We start from the raw sequence: 22084 nt of genomic DNA, 5'->3' as shown, positions 1-22084 counted from the left end.
ACCACCAAACCCCTGCCTGGCTGCAAAGGTGCCAAATCAGAGGATTTTCCGCTGCTGCCTGTGAGAGTAGGTGCTCTGCCCCTCCCTCTAACCAGGGCTGTCATTGTCATCTGGGACCCGGAAGACTCAGCCTCACTGAACTGAGTGAGGCTCGCTGAACTGATCACACCCAAAGTGCTTCTGCTCTGCCAGGAAGGCTGCTTCACCTTAAGGCTAATCAAGGGGATTTTTAAAAAAAACTTCGTACTCGTTTTTCTTCTCCTCCCAAGTTGGAGCATTTTCTTTCTAGGTACAAAGAATTAAGAGTGGGGACGCAGGAGACCAGCAGGGACAGGGCCTCTCCACGTCCCTTCCTTCCAGTCTGTGAGTATCTGCTGTTCTCCCTCAGACATCTCCTGGAGGATCCTAAGCCCACTGCCTCTCACCAGAGTGAAGAGGGGAGAATTCTCCTTTGAGTTGACTCGTAGAATTACCAAAAGACCCAGGAATTCCATTCCTACGTATACATCCAAAAATAACTGAAAGCAGGGATGCAGATACCTGTAAACCAGTGTTCAATGCAGCATGATTCGTAACAGTCAAAATGGAAAGTGTCCTAAACAGATGAATGGATAAACAAAATGTGGTCTAGACACACAAGGGAATATTCTTCGGCCATAGAAGGAATGAAGTTCTGAATCATGCTACTACATGGATGAACCTTGAAAACATTATGCTAAGTGAAATAAGCCAGACACAGAGGACAAATGCTATACAATTCCATGTATATGAAATATCTAGAATAGGTAGATAAAGAGACAGAAAATAGAGGTTACCAGGGCCTGAGGGAAATGGGGAGCTGTTGCTTAATGGAGTCCCTATTGGGGTGATAAAAAAGTTTTAGAAGGAGATGGTGATGGTGGTTGTACAACACTCTGAATGCGCTTTATGCCACTAAATTATACACTTAAAATGATTAGAATGGTAAATGTGCTGGAAGGCAAAACAAAAGTTTTCAATGACTAAAAAAATTCAAAGAATTTTTCATTTATAATAAATTATCACAATTGGTTTTGCTGAAGAAATAAAATAAAATGGTAAATGCTACTTTACATATATTTTGCCACAATAAAAAATATCACGAGAAAAAATACTAGAAAAAGAAAGCTAGATAAATATTTACATAATCAAATTTCTTCTACAGTTTCCCTCAGCTAGATCTCAGAGCTAGAACTCAAAACAAGAGCTTCTGAGTTTTGGTTCAGGGCTTAACCCATTATAATATTCAGCCTGATTTCTCAGTGTCTTTAAATTACACATTCACTGATTTGTTCAAATCACTTTTCTTTCAGTTTTTCAGATACTTATAGAATGCCTAGTAAGTGCTCAGTGATCAAAAATTTCTGGTGAGGGGTGGATGGAAGAAACGGATTTTAATATGTGGTCCATGTCAGGGTCCACGCTTTCCGTGCTGTCCCAGTCCATCTTTCCTCTGATGATATGAATCGGTATCATCCCCATGCTATGGCTGAGGATATGGGGCTAAGGAAGGTCGGGGGAACTTGCTGGCAGCAAGCAGTAAAACTGGGATTGGAAGCTACATCCCCCAGCTTCACGCCTCAGGCTGTTTCTTCTTTCTTCCCCCCTTCTCTCCCCCAAATTCTCTTAGATTCTTGGCTCTCACACTGTTCTCACGAACCAGGGACAGCTTCAGAAGGAGACAGACACTCCTTGACAATGGCTGACCATTCGTGTGACAAGTTCAGGGTCAGTCAAGGCTGCTCATGTTCACGATGGGAGCAAGGCTCAGATCTTGCCGCAGTTGTTCTGCAGCTGGAGAAGCGACCCCAGAGGTTTGTCTGTGAGGATGGCAACTTGATGGTACCGGGCACGGCGAATAAAAAGGCAGCTGTTGCGCTTCCCCGGTGGCGCAGTGGTTGAGAGTCCGCCTGCCGGTGCAGGGGACGCAGGTTCGTGCCCCGGTCCGGGAGGATCCCACATGCCGCGGAGCGGCTGGGCCCGTGAGCCATGGCCGCTGAGCCTGCGCGTCCGGAGCCTGTGCTCCGCAACGGGAGAGGCCACAACAGTGAGAGGCCCGCGTACCGCAAAAAAAAAAAAAAAGAAAAAAAAAGATGGCAGCTGTTACAGGTGAGGGGAGTCGGCAGCCCCCAGGCCAGGAGCCAGCCTCTGCTTTCCAAAAACTGCTGGACGGGAACAGTGGTGAGCTCTGCCAAAGGCTCAGCCCCCTGCGAGCCTCTGCAAGCTCATTCTGGGTGGGGAAATGGCCAAGCGGCCACAGAGGGGCCCGGAGGCCAGGCCCAGCCAATCGCCGGCCTACTTTGCAACAGTGAGCAGGTAGGACCAGGACAGCAAGGGAGCAGGACGGGATAAGGAAAAGACTTATCCTTCCTGCTTCCAGGCTTCATGTCAAGGGCCAGGGGAAAATCTCCTCTTGGCTTCTTCCCAGATGTGCTGCCCCAGATTCCATCCCTCTGCAGTGCCTTTCGAGATCGCATTGAAGAATTCCTGTTTCCCCTGCAAGCATACAAGGCTTATTTCTGCATTCATGAGAGTTTTATTAACTCTGCATTTGGGGAACCAGTGCGTTTCGAAATCAGCAAGAGAGGATGAGCCACTCAGGAAATGAGTAGTTCTTTCCCCTTCCACATACCAGGGAATTTGCAGGTCATTATGAAACGCTACACTCCGCCTTCGCTCATTCCATTCACGCGAGGGCTTAATGTACCTCACCGGCCCCTGCTCATTAATACAGCTAAGGAGCGTTTGCAGAGTATTTAAAAAATCAGCCTTTTCGCTCGCTCGCTGTCTCTCTGCTCAGTCCCTGTGGTGCAGTCTGGTTTCTGGGATGAAGCTCGATCAATAAACACGTTCTCTCTGTCTGTTGAGACTTTCTGTCTTCCAATTAGAAGAGGGGAGCGAAACATGCTGCTTTATTACATGGGGACAGCAGTCAATTCTGGCTCAATGCTGAGTGGGAAATGCTGATTCTTCAGATGTTTGTGTAACAGAAACAACAAAGCATCCGCTTGGAAGGCAACAGGATTTTTCTTAGCCAAAGTACACACCACTGGGCTCTTCCAGAAGCTCAAGGAGAGGGGACGAGAGCAGGCATGTGCGGCCCGGGGGACAGCGCAGGCCACTCTCCCAGGCCTGGGTGTCGTGATCCGAAGTAAGGCGGCAGCACAGGACCCGGTAAGATGGCCTCCGTGTCTCTGGGTTATTCAAACCCCGCTTGGCCCAGGCGAGTTCTCAAACCCCTACGTGGTCTGGATCCTCTTCCTGCCAAAGGCAAAGTGCCGAGATGCACACCCGCCATCAGGGCTGCCTGGTATTCGTGAGCCTTTCCCCAGGACACTGAGGATGCCAGTCCTCTGGGGTTGTCACATTTTTAAGCACCAAACATAGGCCTTCTTGTTTCCCAGAAGACACTGCTTTGGACTCTTCAGGACTAAAAACTTTCAAGTAAGAGCTTGGAGGCAGGTTAGGGAATGTCTCTTGCTTTTGGTTCACTGCTAATATTAACACATGGAGAGCGAGAAAAGGGAGAGGAGAGGGCAGGAGGAGAGGGAGAAAGGGAAAGAGAAGGAGAGAAAAAAGGGGAGGATGGAAGGAGGGCAGAAGACAAGCCACTGGTCTGAGAGTCAGGAAACCTGAGTGTAGCATACAGCTTGCCAATCAAGAACTCAGTGACACAGCGCAAGACTTCCTCTCCCCTTGTTCGAATGGGAAACAATTTAAAACTAAAACCTGATGAATTTTTACCACAGGTGTGTGATATGAAGGTCAACGCAGAAGGTATGAAGGCACCTTATCACCCATGAAACCTAAACAAAACTGGGCCGCTTTGAGGACAGGCTCACTACAAAGTTATTACACACACGCGCGCGCACACACAAAACACAATTCCAAAAAGTGTTGAAAAGCAATGTACAATTGGGCTGAATAACCCTTGAGGTGGCAAGGAGGATTTCTACCACACACCCTGCAAAATCCTCCTAAAACAGCTTCTTAGACATCTCTTTTCCCAGCGTCTCTTTCTTCCTGGTAGCTGTTCAATGATCTCTCCTGTCTTCAAGCAGTTCAGCCCATGCTGACCACACCTCTCACTTTCCCCTTCTCTTCAACCCCCTTCTACAGCTTTCTAGGTAATTTCCACACACCACCCCCTACAATGTACTGCTCTGTAGGCTGCCTCATGCAGAGAAATACGCCTCCCCTTCTTTAAGCTTCTTCACCTCAGCCTCTCTACCCATTACCCTGATCTGAGCAACAGAGATCCAACAGCCGGTAGTGATCCACTAGTGTCAACACGGTGCCCGCCTAAAAACCCAGGAGGATGGGAAAATCGTTGTCACATACTTTGTTGTTATACCTTTAATAAGAGATGGCTATCTAACAAAATCTGATAACATATGTCACGATAGCACGAAGTCAATGACACTGCAACCCAAGTCTGATCATTTACTGAGAACTTGTCATGTCTAAGACTTTCTATATGAGGGTACTGTGGCTTCTCACTCTGTCATAGAAAACCCAAATTAAAGATGTCACCCTGGGGCTTCCCTGGTGGCGCAGTGGTTGAGAGTCCGCCTGCTGATGCAGGGGACACGGGTTCGTGCCCCGGTCTGGGAAGATCCCACATGCCATGGAACGGCTGGGCCCGTGAGCCATGGCCGCTGAGCCTGCGCGTCCGGAGCCTGTGCTCCGCAACGGGAGAGGCCACAACAGTGAGAGGCCCGCTTACCGCAAAAAAATAAATAAATAAAATAAAATTTAAAAAAAGATGTCACCCTGGCCCCTCAACAAACAGATTGCGCCTTAGAGTCCCCTGGGGACTTGGGCTTATACACTGCTCTAGCCTCACAACTCTATTAATACCACTGAGTAGATGAGAAAATAAGGCTCAGGAAGTTTAGGTGACCTTACCCACATCATCCTAGCAAGTGGCAGAGCTGAGAGTTGAACCTAGATGTCAGACTCCAAAGCCCTTGATGCCTCACTGGTGGTTAAATTATAGTCCCCACTTCTTGTCTCTGGCTCTCTGCATGTCCGTCTTTCAGAGACGGTCCTGCTTCCACTGAAGGACGATTCTTACATAAAGATGGGTTTGACTTTTGGCATGTGATTTGATGGGTTGCCCTAGCCACCGTTTACCTCCTGTGACTTACAAAAGTCCCCAAGATTGTCATAACTCATGTCTTTCCTTTGCATTGGGCAGGGTCATAACATACACACAACTCTCGCCCCAACTTCTCACACACGTATCACCAACTGATCACAGCAGGCTTTCCTGCCAAGCTAAGTAAGGCACCAGAATACTTCTTATCACAGAACTCTAAGGAGCCACTACAAATTATACAAGATGGCAGTTGAGGAGAAACCTACTGGGCTGGAACTAAGACACTAACTCCCCAACAAAAATGCAAGTTTTCTTGCTACTTGGCAAGAAAAACTTATTTTGATACGGTTGATGACTCCCTCTTTAGAGAAAGTCTCTTGGCTTCTGAGGTTTCACACTCCTTGTTTCCTTCTCACTGTATATGCCATTCTGCCTCAGTTTCCCTCTCTGGTTCCTCATCATCCTGGTGTCTCCCTGTTGGTACCTCAGGGTCCTGTTTTGGGTCCCTTTATCTCTCTAGCTACACTTTCTCTCCATGCCATCTCACCAAGTCCCATAGTTTAGTTACCTACATGTCAGTGGGTCCCAAATCTATATCTGCAACCCAGATTCGTCTCTTAACCCCAGACTTATTGAGACGATCATACGGTTTTTATTCCTCAATTTGTTAATATGGTGTAACACATTGATTGATTTGTGTATACTGAATAATCCTTGCATCCCTGGGATAAATCCCACTTGATTGTGGTTTATGATGCTTTTAATGTGTTGTTGAATTCTGTTTGCTAGTATTTTGTTGAGGATTTTTGCATCTGTATTCATCAGTGATATTGGTCTGTAACTTTCTTTTTTTGTAGTATCTTTGTCTGGTTTTGGTATCAGGGTGATGGTAGCCTCCTAGAATGAGTTTGGGAGTGTTGCTTCCTCTGCAATTTTTTGGACGACTTTGAGAAGGATGGGTGTTAGCACTCATCTAAATGTTTGATAAAATTCACCTGTGAAGCCATCTGGCCCTGGGCTTTGTTTGTTGGAAGATTTTTAATCACAGTTTCAACTTCATGACTTGTGATTGGTCTGTTCATATTTCTTATTTCTTCCTGGTTCAGTCTTGGAAGGTTATACCTTTCTAAGAATTTGTCCAATTCTTCCAGGTTGTCCATTTCATTGGCATAGAGTTGCTTATAGTAGTCTCTTATGATGCTTTTTATTTCTGTAGTGTCCATTGTAAATTGCCCTTTTTCATTTCTAATTTTATTGAGTCCTCTCCCTCTTTTTCTTGATGAGTCTGGCTAAAGGTTTATCAATTTTGTTTATCTTCTCAAAGAACCAGCTTTTAGTTTTATTGATCTTTGCTATTGTTTTCTTTGTTTCTATTTCATGTATTTCTCCTCTGGTCTTTATGATTTCTTTCCTTCTTACTAACTTTGGGTTTTGTTTGTTCTTCTTTCTCTAGTTCCTTTAGGTGTAAGGTTAGATTGTTTATCTGAGATTTTTCTTGTTTCTTGAGATAGGCTTGTATTGCTATAAACGTCTGTCCTAGAACTGCTTTTGCTGCATCCCATAGGTTTTGGACCATTGTGTTTTCATTATCATTTGTCTCTAGATATTTTTTTTATTTCCTCCTTGATTTCTTCAGTGACCTCTTGGTTATTTAGTAACGTATTGTTTCGCCTACATGTGTTGTGTTTTTATGTTTTTCTCCCTGAAATTGATTTCTAATCTCATAGTGTTGTGGCTGGAAAAGTTGCTTGATGTGATTTCAATTTTTTAAAATTTTCTGAGGCTTGATTTGTGACCCAAGATGTGATCTCTCCTGGAGAATGCTCTGTGTGCACTTGAGAAGAAAGCGTAATCTGCTCTTTTCAGATGAATGTCCTATAAATATCAATTAAGTCTATCCGGTATATTGGGTCATTTAATGCTTGTGTTTCCTTATGAATTTTCTGTCTGGATGATCTGTCCATTGGTGTAAGTGAAGTGTTAAAGTCCCCCACTATTATCGTGTTACTGTCGATTTCCTCTTTATAACTGTTAGCAATTTGCCTTATGTATTGAGGTGCTCCTATGTTGGGTGCATATATATTTATAATTGTTATATCTTCTTCTTGGATTGCTCCCTTGATCATTATGTAGTGTCCTTCCTTGTCTCTTGTAACATTCTTTATTTTAAAGTCTATTTTATCTGATATGAGTATTGCTACTCCAGCTTTCTTTTGATTTCCATTTGCATGGAATCTCTTTTTTCCCTCCCCTCACTTTCAGTCTGTATGTGTCCCTAGGTCTGAAGTGGGTCTCTTGTAGACAGCACATACACAGGTCTTGTTTTTTTATCCATTCAGGGAGCCTGTGTGTTTTGGTTGCAGCATTTAATCCATTCATGTTTTAGGTAATTACCAATATGTATGTTCCTATGACCATTTTCTTATTTGTTTTATGTTTGTTTTTGCAGGTCCTTTTCTTCTCTTGTGTTTCCCATTTAGAGAAGTTCCTTTAGCGTTTGTTGTAGAGCTGGTTTGGTGATGCTGAATTCTTTTAGCTTTTGCTTGTTTGTAAAGCTTTTGATTTCTCCATTGAATATGAATGAGATCCTTGCTGGGTAGAGTAATGTTGGTTGCAGGTTCTTCCCTTTCATCACTTTAAGTATATCATGCCACTCCCTTCTGGCTTGTAGAGCTTCTGCTGCGAAATCAGCTGTTAACCTATGGGAGTTCCCTTGCATGTTATTTGTTGTTTTTCTCTTGCTGCTGTTAATGATTTTGCTTTGTTTTTAATTTTTGTCAATTTGATTACTATGTGTCTCAGTGTGTTTCTCCTTGGGTTTCTCCTGCCTGGGACTCTCTGTGCTTCCTGGACTGGCTGGCTATTTCTTTCCCATACTTGGGAAGTTTTTGACTATAATCTCTTCAAATATTTTCTCAGGTCCTTTCTCCCTCTCTTCTCTTTCTGGGACCCCTATAACGTGAATGTTGGTGCATTTAATGTTGTCCCAGAGGTCTCTTAGTCTGTCTTCATTTCTTTTCATTCTTTTTTCTTTATTGTGTTCTGTAGCAGTGAATTCCACCATTCTGTCTTCCAGGTCACTTATCCGTTCCTCCACCTCACTTATTCTGCTATTAATTCCTTCTAGTGTAGTTTTCATTTCAGTTATTGTATTGTTTATCTCTGTTTGTTTGTTCTTTAATTCTTCTAGATCTTTGTTAAACATTTCTTGCACCTTCCCGATCTTTGCCTCCATTCTTTTTCTGAGGTCCTGGATCATCTTCACTCTCATTATTCTGAATTCTTTTTCTGGAAGGTTGCCTATCTCCACTTCATTTAATTGTTTTTCTGGGGTTTTATCTTGTTCCTTCATCTGGTACATAGTCTTTTCATTTTGTCTCTCTTTCTGTGAATGTGGTGTTTGTTCCACAGACTGCAGGACTGTAGTTCTTCTTGCTTCTGCTGTCTTCCCTCTGGTGGATGAGGCTATCTAAGAGGCTTGTGCAAGTTTCCTGATGGGAGGCACTGGTGGTGGGTAGAGCTGGCTGTTGCTCTGGTGGGCAGAGCTAGTAAAACTTTAATCTGCTTGTCTGCTGATGGGTGGGGCTGACTTCCCTCCCTCTTGGTTGTTTAGCCTGAGGCTACCCAGCACTGGAGGCTACAAGCTCTTTGTTGTGGCTAATGGAGGACTCTGGGAGGGCTCACGTCAAGGAATACCTCCCAGAATTTCTGCTGCCAGTGTCCTTGTCCCCGTGGTGAGCCACAACCACCCCCTGCCTCAGCAGGAGACCCTCCAACACTAGCAGGTAGGTCTGGTTCAGTCTCTTATGGGGTTACTGCTCCTTCCCCCTGGGTCCTGATGTGCACACTACTTTACGTGTGTCCTCCACTAGTGGAGTCTCTGTTTCCCCCAGTCCTGTCGAAGTCCTGCAATCAAATCCCACTAGCCTTCAAAGTCTGTTTCTCTGGGAATTCCTCCTCACGTTGCCAGACCCCCAGGTTGGGAAGCCTGACATGGGGTTCAGAACTTTCACTCCAGTGCATGGACTTCTATGATGTAAGTGTTCTCCAGTTTGTGAGTCACCCACCCAGCAGTTTTGGGATTTTATTTTATTGTGATTGCGCCCCTCTTACCATCTCATTGCAGCTTCTCCTTTGTCTATGGATGTGGGGTATCTTTTTTGGTGAGTTCCAGTGTCTTCCTGTCGATGACTGTTTAGCAGTTAGTTGTGGTTCCCAGGCTCTCACAAGAGGAACTGAGCACACATCCTTCTACTCTGCCATCTTGAACCAATCTCTGAGACATTTTTTTTTTCAGCTACACCATGGGAAGACGTTGGCTTTTAACCCTCTGTTTAACACTTACTGTTATTGTTCTCATTTATTTCTATATTAAATTGTTTGTTAGTTTAATTCTCATCTCTCTACCACACCTTAAGTACCACAAGGCTAGGGACTTTGCCTCTGCTAACCTCTGATGTTGAGAATAGTGCCAAACACAGAGAAGGCATCCCAAAATAATTCCAAATGATTGAATTAAGGATTACATTAAGCTAATAGTATTTAAAGTTATCTATTTACTTTTTTGCTCCTTAAAATCCTTTGTTTAAATGCAGAAGCCAAATGGAAGGACTGAGATGAGTTTGAAGCTGAGCCCTTGTGTATGAGGCAGAGGTGGGAGGCTGGGAGCTCTTGTCCTTGGTTCTCCAATTCCTTCTGGTGATATGCACTAGAGATTGGAGGAATTGTCTGAAAAGAAACACTTTAATAGCTTGGCTCAAATTAGCTAAGAGAACTAGGGCACAGAGAAACTTGGAAGAAATGAGGCACTGAACAGACACATTTTGATACGTGAGCTGGGGCAGGGAGTAGAGACACGGCAGTGGTGCAAATGGCTCTACAAAGAGAGCATGTGGTTGCTGCAGGCTGGAGGAGCTATACAGGCTAGAGGACTGAAAAGTGAACATGGACTCTCAACATCACATGGTCTATCATTCCCAAAATGCATCCTTGGGCCTTAAAAAGAGTGAGGCTGAATTGAAGATTTTCTTTGATCTTCATCTGGGAATGGGAAAGGCTGGAGAGGGCAGTACTTAGAAGTACAAGCTCTGTAATCAGAGCCAGGAAACAACCCAGGATCTACTGCTTCTCAGCCATATGATCTTGAATGGGCTGAAGCTCTCTGAACCTCATTTTCCCTGTAAAGTGGGGATGACAATAATGCCTACCTCATCACAGGTGTTGAGTATTGTGAGATAATTCACATTAAGCACTTAGTACATCATCTGTACACAGGCATAGCTTGCCATAAATTGCAATGATTACTAAGTATTATTAATTACCTTTATTAATAATTTATTAAGTATTATTTATGTGTTAAGTATTTATTTAAGTATTTGCTTATTAAGTAGTATTATTGAGTATTTCAGTTTGCAGATTTGAAGCTCAGGCTGTTCTTGGGTAATTGATCATTTCCATTTCCTGACCCTCTAGCAAAATGACCTTTGAACCAGGCCAGAGAGGACTTCATTCATTCATTCATTCAGGAAATATTAAGTAACTACAATGACTCAGAAACTGTTCCAGCAGAACAGGATAAAGAAGGACATAAGACAATGTTCCTTTCCTCATAAAGCTTCCCTTTTGGTGGTGGAGACAAAAAATAAGCAAGTGAGCTCTCTGTGGGGAAATCCTGGAAGTGCCCATTCCCTTCTGTGTTTATTCTTCGTCTTTGGTTCATTGTTCTGGTATAAAGCGCACCTTATGAGCTTAAGCCGAGTGCCATTCTTCTGTAGCAAGGGTCTACTGTCACGACAGCCCTCCAGCATCACAGTGGGGCCACCCCAGCCCTCCACTGCCTGCCTGTGGTGACTTCCTAAGGGGCTGTCGAAGGCCTATTCCCATGTGGTCTGTGATGATGATGATTGATAATGATGAAGATGATACTATTAGAAGAAACTACCATTTGTGAAGGCACTTCTCAGTGGTAGGTTCTGTGTGTGCTGTTTTGTACAGATCACCTTATTTAAATCCTCACTGGAACCTACGAACTAAGTTCTGTTATGATACCCATTTTAGAGACAAAGAAAGTAAGAAGCAGAGAGATTATGAAACTTGTGCCAAGATGCTGCTTCTAAGGGGCCCAGCTGGGATTTGATCTGATACAAAGCCCTGGCCTCAAACCCATGCTGTGCTCCCTGCTCCACGGGTTCCCAGGAGGCCTTCAGTGAACACGTGTGGCACCCCCAGCAGATGCTGCAAGGAGAGCCCGGTGTGTGAGGACCTGGGCTGGTCTGCCCACAGCTGGCTGACGCCCTCGGGCAGGACATGTCATACCCTGGGCTCGGCACTGCTGTGCCCAGGCTGACTGACCGCTGACTTCGTCTGTGGGAGGAGGGGGGCCTGTTCTTCCTCAGGATTCTCTGCAAGAATGAGAACCTGCCACCCGCCATCAAGGCTGTAGAGCCTCAAGGGGGAGAGAGGACGTGGGTCGACAGCTTACTGGTTGGGAGACTCTGGGCAAGTCATTTAGCCTCTCTGAGCCTCACCTTCCTTACCCGTAAAAGAGCACTCAAGATAAAACCCGCCTCACAGGTGACTGGCAGGAATTAATAGAGATAATGCAGGAAAGCACCTGGCACAGTGTCTGATACGTAAAGAGAACCAAACTGCCAGGAAGGGAGGGAGAGAGAAGGAAGAGACAGACTTTCAATCTAGGCTAATGACCATGTCTCCCCGGCTAAACTCCTCCCCGTACCTCAATGTCCCCATTTGCAAAAAGTGTGGACCTCTGCAAAGTACTGACCCTCAAGTCCTTCAGTTCCCAACCTCTGGAGGTCAGTGGGTCTGTGCAGAACAGAGAGACTCCATTAAACAAGCAGAGACAAGTCCCTTCTAAATTGCCATTGACACGTTTGCAAAGCCTGCTGCCCCAGGGCTGGCATTCAGTCAGCGCTCAGCAACGGGGCAGGGAGCAGTTGGGCCTTCTGTGGGCTCGTCATACACTCAGGGGCCCTCCCACCTGCCCCAGAGACTTTCTACAGGCTGTTCCCTCTGCCTCAGACTCTCCCCTCTTCTCTTTATCGTATTAACCACTTCTGACCTTCCTAGCGCTGTCCAGTCCCATGTTCTTCCAAGATGGTGTCCCTGGCCTCTTTGACTGAGCCAACACTCCCTTCCAATGTACATGCTCATAATAAGGTGGACTTGCCTTCCTGATAGTTAAGATTCCCCAGACTCAGCAGTATCTGGCTCACAGCAGATACTCCGAAAAGATTTATTACAAGTGAATGGATGAACACTCCAGAAAATTAATGACCCCAATTCTCAGAGTGGGGGCCCGGCATCTGCCTGGGCTGCCAGTGCTGCCCCACAGACGTCTTCCTGCCCTCCTTGCCCTCCACCCAGCACCTCACCTGCCGTAGTTCCGGGCCCGGCATCCCCACAGGCCCTCAGTCTCCAAGCGGGGCCTGCAGTGAAAGCAGGAGGGGAGAAACTACGACCCTTGCTCAGGTTTAAAGATGCGTTCACCTGAAATTGCACAATTCATCCCGCGGGCTCAGCAGGAATGTGGCATTTGGAGAAATTACACCTCTGAGCTGCCAGGATACATTCCAACAGCCAGGAACAGAAGTTGGCCCAACTGGGACCCATCCAGAGAGCAGCAAATATGCACAGTGAGCTCACGGGCAAAGCACTGCCATTTCTCAGGGGAACGTTCAAGAATTTCTGCCTATCTGAGGGTCCCTTCTCTTTGGCCCTTCGGTAATTCTTCGGTCAACTGGTTTCCAGAACCAGTACTGGGGAGGGGAGGAAGGAGAGGAGAAGTCCATGTAACTTATTGCCAGCGCTTTGGGCTATCATACTCCGGGCTGTTCCTAGTTGGGCTTGGGAAGTAAAGGGTGGTAAGAGCACAGCTCTGGGATTTGCATACCAAATGAAGGCCAGTCTCCTCCCTGCTCCATTTCCAAGTGCTGACCTTGTATCTGACCCTGGCTGGGCTTTGAGCTTTACAACCCCATGACCCAGCTCACCAGCACCAAATTCTGGCTCTCAACACTTACGAGCTGTATAGCCTTGGGCAAGTTTCCTCACCTCTGTGTGCCTCAATTTTCTCACCTATAAAATGGGGGTGATCATAGTGCGCCATTCTTCACAGGATTAGTTTGAAGATTTAAAAAGTGACTCATCTCCACCAGAGGGTTACAACTGGGAGCCTGAGGTCTGACTCAAATCTGTAGATGTGTAATAGAGGAATGGACAAATAAGATGTGGTACATATATACAATGGAATATTACTCAGCCATAAAAAGGAACAAAATTCGGTCATTTGTAGAGACATGGATGGACCTAGAGAGTGTCATACAGAGTGAAGTAAGTCAGAAAGAGAAAAGCAAGTATCGTATAATAACACATATATGTGGAATCTAGAAAAATGGTATCGATGACCTTATGTGCAAAGCAGAAATAGAGACACAGACGGAGAGAACAACTGTGGATACCAAGGGGGAAAGGGGTGGGGTGGGAGGAACTGGGAGACTGGGATTGACATATATACATTATTGATACTCTGTATAAAATAGACAACTGATGGGAACATACTGTATGGCTCAGGGAACTCTACCTAATGCACTGTGGTGACCTAAATGCAAGGGAAGTCCAAAAAGGAGGGGATATCTGTGTGTATGGCTGATTCACTGTGTTGTGTAGTGGAGGCTAACACAACATTGTAAAGCAACCATACTCCAATAAAAATAATAAAAAAATATCTGTAGATGTGTTTACTTCCCTCTGTCCACCCAGTGTTTTTAGAAAAAAAGAGACTGAATTACAACCAATAGTTAAAAATATGAAGATGTCAGAAGGTAAATTTGTGTTATCTCTTGAAAAAAACATATCAGATCATATAAAGGCCCTGATGCTCTTCTGCCTGGAAACAACCAGCTGGGACTGTACACGTGTCACACGTCACCTCTCCACTTGCCCCACAGGTATCAGAGTCTCCCCAGGCACTGTGGTAACAGGCACTGCCCCTTCACTTTTATGGTCCCTGCAGACACTGCTTTTGTGACCCCGTCTCCACTGAATACCCAACCTCTCACCAGGGCAGCAGCCATCTTGGTTAAGATCTCTGTGACAAAGTCGTCTGTTCGGCTGATAGGGACAGAGCGTACAGCCTTGCGGCTTAATTGAGAGGGAAGAGAGCAAGCCCAACGCGACAGTAGGTGGGAAACGTGCACACGTTCAGATGGATGGGTAGATACATGGGCTTAGGAACTCTAGAATGAGGTTTTTAAAACTAGACCTTAACCTAAAAAGTTGGGATCACTTTTAAGAGCACATTGAAATAATGTCAGTCCGACGGGGAGGGGGCTGCATTGACAGAGGACTGGGAAGTAGACCGACTCATATCCCTTCAGCGACATGGCAACTGGACTAAGAAACTGCTGAGTAATGGAAGAAGTCAGATCAAATAAGTGATCACCTGTCACGACCAAAAAGAGTGGCTGTTAATAGGAAATATTCCTCCTTGGTGGGAGGGGTTCCTGCAAAGAGCCCGAAGGTCAACTGAAAGTATATGAAATATAACTGGTGAAGTAGCTCAAACATTTCTGCATTGATTCATTTGTGGGATTGTTTGGAAACAACGGCATGATTGCATCAATCTGGGACATCATCGCATTTTTGAGCTACAGCAGGGCCCTGGAGCCCGTCTGACAAACATTCTATAATTGTGGAATCCAAGGCTTAAGAGAGGAGAGTTCCCATTTATTTGGACCCACAATTCTTAGAACAATTTTCAGAGTGAAAACCAAAATTCTACAGACCAGTGTATATGAGTAACCTGGGGCCTTGTTACACTATACATTCTAATTCAGTAGATCTGGGGCATGGCCCAAAGTGATGCTTTTCTAGCAAGCTCCCAGGTGATGCCATGACCCCTGGTTCAAGGACCACACTTCACCAAAAGTACATGGGAAATTCAGATTGAACGTAGCAAACCTGACGGTAATCTTAAAACTAACCCTTTCTGGGTCAAGGGAAGCAAACCCTTGGGGAACCCAGGGAGGAAGCTTGATTCCTAGAAGGCTGAAACCAAACTGCAATGATGATGCTCTTAAAAAGTCCCCCAGCAGAGGATTTCATAGGTCACCATTCTCCTGCGGATGTTTCCTGTAAAATCACAGGCTATGTTTCCTAATGACCCCACTTAGAAAGATTCTCATATGGAAGACTCCAGGGGGGCAGGCGAGGAACGGAAAATAACTGCCGCGAGCGCTTTCTTCTCATTCCCTACTATGTGGTCTTGAGATTCCAAAGCCAGGTCTCCTGTGATGACTCAGGCAAAAAGCCAGCAGCTCCCCGCCAAACCCAGCCAGAAGCCAAGCAGAAGGTCATTCGGGAGAACCTTGCTTCCTGTACCAGAGAACTCAGAAGTGGGGCGTCTGGGCTGGCCAGGGCGGATTCAGACTACTCACAGCTTGAGCGTCTGATCTCAAGCTTTCTATTTGGTCCTCAGCCTCCATCATCTTGCTCAGTACAGCATATCCAGAGCAGGGGTCCTTAGCCTCAGCCCTCGGGACACTGGGGGTTGGTAAACTTTTGTTGGGAGGGGCAGGGTGTTTAGCAGCATCCCTCACTCCCATCCACTAGATGCCAGTGACAGTCCCCCACCAAGATATGACTTCCAGACATGGCCAAACGTCCCATGGGGGGCAAAAGTACCCCCAGTTTGAAAACCACTGGGCTATAGTTGGATGCAGAGGTTCAGATCCTGGCGCTCATGCTTATTACCTGTGAGGCCTTGGGCATATTACTTATCTAGCAGACATCAGTCTCCCCGTCTGCAAAAAGGACACACAAACAACACTAACAATAACGTTATTGCCTCCTAAGATCGTTGAGAGACTAAGACGACTAATGCATGCAGAGCTCTCAGAACAGTGCCTGGAACCAAAGGCTAAAGAAGAGTCTGCGGTGTGTACTGCCTGCTTGACCCCTCTCCCGTCACTGTCACCAAGCCTGACGCAGATCCATCACTCCAGATCCGAACCCTGTGAGACCAGTTTGCTCAGTTTTACAAATTGTGACCTTTAAGCCCCTTAGTTCTCTCTCTTTATTATCTGAGAGTTAGGGAAATGCTTTCCCCTGAATTTCAAAAGAGACAGCGAGAAAGAAAGTGGGAAGAGTGTGAATTGAATCCCCAGAGAGTCCACATATGAGAGGTTCTTTCTGTGCCTAAGGATCTTATATTCAGTTTCTCCTGGAAAGGTGCACCGATCAACACTCTCAGCACAAGGCGAAGCCACACCAGCTCCTTCCAATGCCACCCTCCCCGCCCTGTGTCCTTGTGATGCGTCTGTCTGTCTGTCTCTCTCTCTCTCTCTCACACACACACACACACACACACCTAGGAGAAACAGGAAGAGGAGATTTAGACGTTTATTTTGCTTTGGCAAATCCGCCACTGATCTAAGAAGCTGAAGACTTTTGTTGGTTTTAGAACCCCAGTCGGAAGAACACCCTTCATCATTTATTTGCTTTTCATGAACTCTGCTTTTAGAATTGGTCAGGGACAGCAGACACGTGGCTTTGGTCTGTAGGGCAGCTCTGTATCTAGCAGACTTTTAGAGTGTCAGCACTGACTGCCATTCCTCAGCCAGGAAGGAGAACCTCTGTCCTCTTATGAGGATCCTGAATTCCACAAACCCCATGGCGGGGGGTTGGGGGGGGAGCGGTAGGGAATGGGCTGAGTGCCCCGTGGCATCCACCACAGCTGAGTGCGGGGATCCAGGGCTGAGAAATAAGACTGTAAACACCACCCTGGCAGCATTTCCATCAGAGCAAGAGAGGCAAGGCCGAGGGGATCTCAAGGGAGCTTGGGAAAATCAACACCATGCCTGGGCATATTTTCGAGATGGGAAGAATAAAATGCAAAAAAATGGTTTAAGGAAGATAATGACCCAAGAAACAATATCAGCACAATAAACAAGAGATTGCCAAGCCGCAACTGCAGGTTGGAGGTTAGGCAAATTCTTACACATAACAAACAAGCAATTTAAATGACTCCTGGACAGTCTCCAAGGCATCATCTGAAGTACCACCTTGAATTAATTTTGCAGCAGTTGCCATGCCAACAGGAAGACTGTATTCCAAAGGGTAAATGGATGTTCCACCTGCAAGCCGCCTTGCACCTAATGCTTCAACCATATTGGTTTTCTCACTGTTCCCCAGGCCTGCATCCTCCCTCCCATCCCAACACCCTCAAAAGTTGTCTTAGAGGTGAAGTCTTCCAGACCCTGAATCCCTGCCTCTGCTCTGCACTCAGAATTCTCTGTTTACACCCCTGAAAATGTGGCAATGCTGGCTCTCAGGCTAGACCAGGAACACTCACCCCGACATGGCTTGGAGTGTATCCAGTCCACCCTTGAGCTGAGCCTGGTACCTGCAATACGACAGGTGATGTAAAAGGTGGTATTGGTGGGCTTCCCTGGTGGCGCAGTGGTTGAGAGTCCACCTGCCGATACAGGGGACACGGGTTCGTGCCCCGGTCCAGGAAGATTCCACATGCCGCGGAGCGGCTGGGCCCGTGAGCCGTGGCCGCTGAGCCTGCGTGTCCGGAGCCTGTGCTTCGCAACGGGAGAGGCCACGGCAGTGAGAGGCCCGCATACCGCAAAAAAAAAAAAAAAAAAAAGGTTGGATTGGTGAATGCCGAAAGATTCCTCAGAAACTATATCTCCTGCCCAGTGCGGTTTTCAGGTTGCATTATTTTTTAAGTTACACATAAAGGACTGAAGAAAATGTTTCACACCAGAGTAGATGCTTAATAAATATTTGTTGAATGGATGAACAAAGGAATAAACAGAGTGAATCAACATCAGATGAACTGGGTTTTTACAATAATTCTCTCTTTACTCACATCTAATGTTTACCTGTTGAAGATTGGGCAGTATTTCCCAACAGAATTAGTCACCCAAATCGGTTACTAATTACTGTCAGCTGCTGGCCAGGCCCCGTTTGAAGCTCCCCCTTCACATTCTCTCCCATCCTCACAATACCCCGCAAGGTTGGTTCTATTCGCTGTGGAGGAAGCCGAGGCTCGGGAAGGAAAAGTAAATCTGCCCCACCCCCACCCCAACATTAAGGTAGGAGGAGGCACGGTGGGCTTTGAACCCAGGTCTGTGCGGTCTCTGGGCCCGTCCCTCACTGAGGCTAAGGGCCAAGCCTCCAGATCAGATGACTTGGATTTCAATTCTAGCCTCACCGCATTACCATCTCTGTAACAGTGAACGCACAGCACAAGCGCTCTCCACCTCCCATTCCTGGAGTGCGAAATGATGGCCTCCGCCTCAGGTGTTGATGGGTACAGGGAACAGATCAGACCGCGCGCCGGAAGCACTTACTCTGTGCCTGGCACATACACGCCAGTAGGTGCACAAGAAAACAATGACTGCTGGCGGTGCTAGGCCTTGCACAAAGCAGCGCGTACTTTCCAGTGTTGGAAATGTATCCTCTAGACCCCTCAAGGACAAGGATCTATGCTTATATGATTCAAAACACAGGGCACACCCACACGGACACTTAGACAGTGGGCCCTCCTGTTCACGAATGACCCTCTCTTTTTCCTCTTGAGAAAAAAAAAGAATAAATGCCATTATATGATATGTGGGCATGCTTAAACATTTATATGAATATCAATATATATGTTTGCTTATGTTTGGTTTATTTATATTGTTAATGTTTTAGAATCTTTATGTTTCAATCACTGGGGAACAGAAGGATTGCTTTTCTATCTTTAGCAGACCTTGTTTCCGCCTTGCTTCCTTTTGCATCACAGATACAATATCAACATGATTTCTGACTTCTCTCTTAATTAGTGGCCTAGTTTCAAAGCAGAAAGCAAGGGAAATGTCTTGGTAAGTGAAGACATGGAGAAAGAGGAAATAAGGGGAAAGAACCAGAATCTTGAGGTGTTCGTGAACTCAGACCAGCCTTGGAATATGGGGGAAAGGGACACCCAGTGCTGAAAAGTTCTTCCACTGTATCTCAAATGCTAGGCCTCCAATGTCAAACGCTCTTTGTACTGATCCACTTGGGAAATGAGAGAGCTCAACAGCCCTTGAAATTTCTTATTTTGGACACATCTTAGGTAGCGGAGCTGAGAGCATGCACAGCAGTACGCAGTTCTGATAGGAGACTCGTCTTAGGCCCTGTGACTAAAGATAATTGTACCATCCGTGTGGACCTCCTGGCTGGAGGTGCCTACTGCTGGATTTCTGCATCAGCATACAACTACCTCAAAAAGCACCGAGAGGGAGAAGCAGCAAGTGAATTCTTCAAGGGAGATTTAGGAGACGAGCAGAAGAGGTGTAAGAAATGAATGTCTCGGCCTTGGAGCAAATGAAGCCAAACTAGAATCAGATGTGATGAGAGTACAGCTTGTTTGGGAAGAGACTCCTCTGACTGTAAAACTGCGGGAGCTGCTGAGGACAACGGGACACTGGCTCGCATAAGAGCTGGTAAACGGGATGAACTCCTGGGAGTCAGAAGCCACTTCATAGGCTTCTCATGTGAATTTCCTGGTGCCCAGCACTTCAGGGGGGACATAGTAAGTGATCAGTAACCATTGCCAAGAATATCTATGTTGAAGAGGAAACGTTTATCTCCGTGTCAATTTTTGGAGGCAATATGGCAGAAAAGGTATCAGAATCAAGAGACTGGAAAGAACCAGAAAGGTCTGCATTCAAATCTCTCCCTCACTACTTACTAATTATACAAACTTAGGAGAGTAAAGCTACCTTGGTCTTTCTGTCTATAAAATGGGGATAACACTAGGACCTACCTTGAAGAGGTAAGGGAGGATGGAAATGTGAATAAAGCACATTGCATAGTGGCTGGTAGACTGCGGTGCTCAAACAATGGTAACTGTTGCTGGAGGTGAGAGTATAAAATTAAGATGCTGAAATAGTGTGGTTTGCCTGGAGAAAAACCATTTCGGTGCGTACTAGGTACAGGATGTGTCCGGTTTTCCCTTTTGACTGGAGAACAAGTCATTTGTCCTTCGAAAAGACACGCTTAAGGTTGAGAGAATGATTACCACATGTCATACAAATAAATCTCTTTATCAGAGAAGATTATGGTTAGCAGTGTGCTGGTAAATGTCCAACAACTGATGGGCCAAAAATAATTATGCATAAATAAAAATATAATTTTATTATAAGTTTTACTGATACAAAAGATACGCAGCACACAATTTACAAGTAACAATAAAACATACAATATTCCTTCTTTAAAATTCCAATTGATTGTTATAGAATGCTTTTTCGATATTTGCTGAAGTCTTATATTCATAGCCATTCAACCTTGATTTAAAATATATTTCTAACATAATGGCTACTGACGCAACACACTATTAAGTGTAATCTGCATTATTAACATTTTTCCATCACCTTCTTAGATCTAGACAATCAACACAACAATGAATCCAGTCACAGTTTGTAGCTTTTGCTAATTTCCTGGTGTAAATACTCTCACCAAGGTCAGTTTCTAGCTACTAACAGAATGGCAGTGAAAGTGGAATTGAGAAAAGCTGTTTCAGTGGCATACCATTATACAGTATTTTACTGTACAGATAGAATAAATAACCTCAAAAGCAGCGACAGTACTAAAATGTAGTAAAATAATTAGGAAGTGATGGGTGTTGAATCTTTATAACCTTTGTTTCTAATGTAATTTATTTAATTGTACATTTCTATTTAATTTTTAATTAAGGTTGTATTTAACAACTGGCTCATAAAATTCCTGAAGATTGAAGCATTGGCTCTGCCACTAGGAGCTGATTACAGCACACCGCCTTGGGAGCCAAGCGTCTGTCTGACCCACAGTTCTACTGTTTTATGCCTAAAGGAACTTTACGATGAGCTGTATCTTCTTTCAAAATCTCGCCTCACCCGTTAAAGCCTTTCCACCCTTCTCTCATTGTCTAAAGAGGTTCACCAACCTCTTTCTCTGCCCTTTCTTATTACTCCTGTTGTCACCTCAGTCAGTGCCTTGGCCACTTCACATGTGGTCCACTGCAGAACCCTCCTGTTTCCTGTTTTTTTTCTTCCTCTACATCACTGTAGGTTCTCTTCCCAGAATCATTTTCCCCACATGCTCCCTTAGGGCAACGTCCTGCTCCAAAGCCTTCAAAGGTCCTTTCGAGCTTGTAGGATAGAGTTCAAACCCTTTAGAAGCTCTGGGGATGGCCGCAGAATAATGTGAACGCACTTAATGCCACAGAGCTGTCTGCTGAAATACGGGTAAAATGGTATATCGTACATTATATATCTTTTACCCCAATAAAAAAGTCCTTAGGAAGACAACCAAGGCCCTAAACAATCTGCCTTTGTTTAGAAATTACTAAACTTATCTTTTATTTTCACCATCACTGCTACTCTGCTCACTGATCCCATGTGCTGGGCACTGTCTTGAACAGCCTACATTGATACTCACTGTAATCCTATAAAGGAAGTACTGTTGTTGCCACCATTTTGCAGAGGACAAAACTGAGGGTAAAACATCATGAAGATCATGCCTCCCAGAGGGTTGATTTGGTGGTTTTATCAGTAGCTATGCGAATGTAACCACTCGGCCATTACCATTTCTCTATGATAGCTTTCCATTTAAGAGCCAGGCCCACGATGACATAAGTGAGGCACTCCCCTTGAATAATAAATAAAAGGGGTAATAAAGATAAATAATATTTTAAGGCAATATCTTAAAACTAAAAATGAATGCAAAAAATGATAGGCAAAATATTAACATTTTAAATAAGAGTAGTATCTGACCCTGCACTTAGACAACAATGTCTCACTCACGTCACCCTAATCCTGGAGCTGATTCCAATAAAACCTTATTTACCAAAGCAGGCCATGGCCCAGGGCTCATAGTTGGCCAATTTTAATTTTTTAATATATTGCATAAAAATGATAATTTACCTTAATT

The sequence above is a fragment of the Stenella coeruleoalba genome, assembly GCF_951394435.1.
Source record: "Stenella coeruleoalba genome assembly, chromosome: 10".
NCBI classification, from domain to species: domain Eukaryota; kingdom Metazoa; phylum Chordata; class Mammalia; order Artiodactyla; family Delphinidae; genus Stenella; species Stenella coeruleoalba.
Note: the sequence above shows the minus strand (reverse complement) of the source record.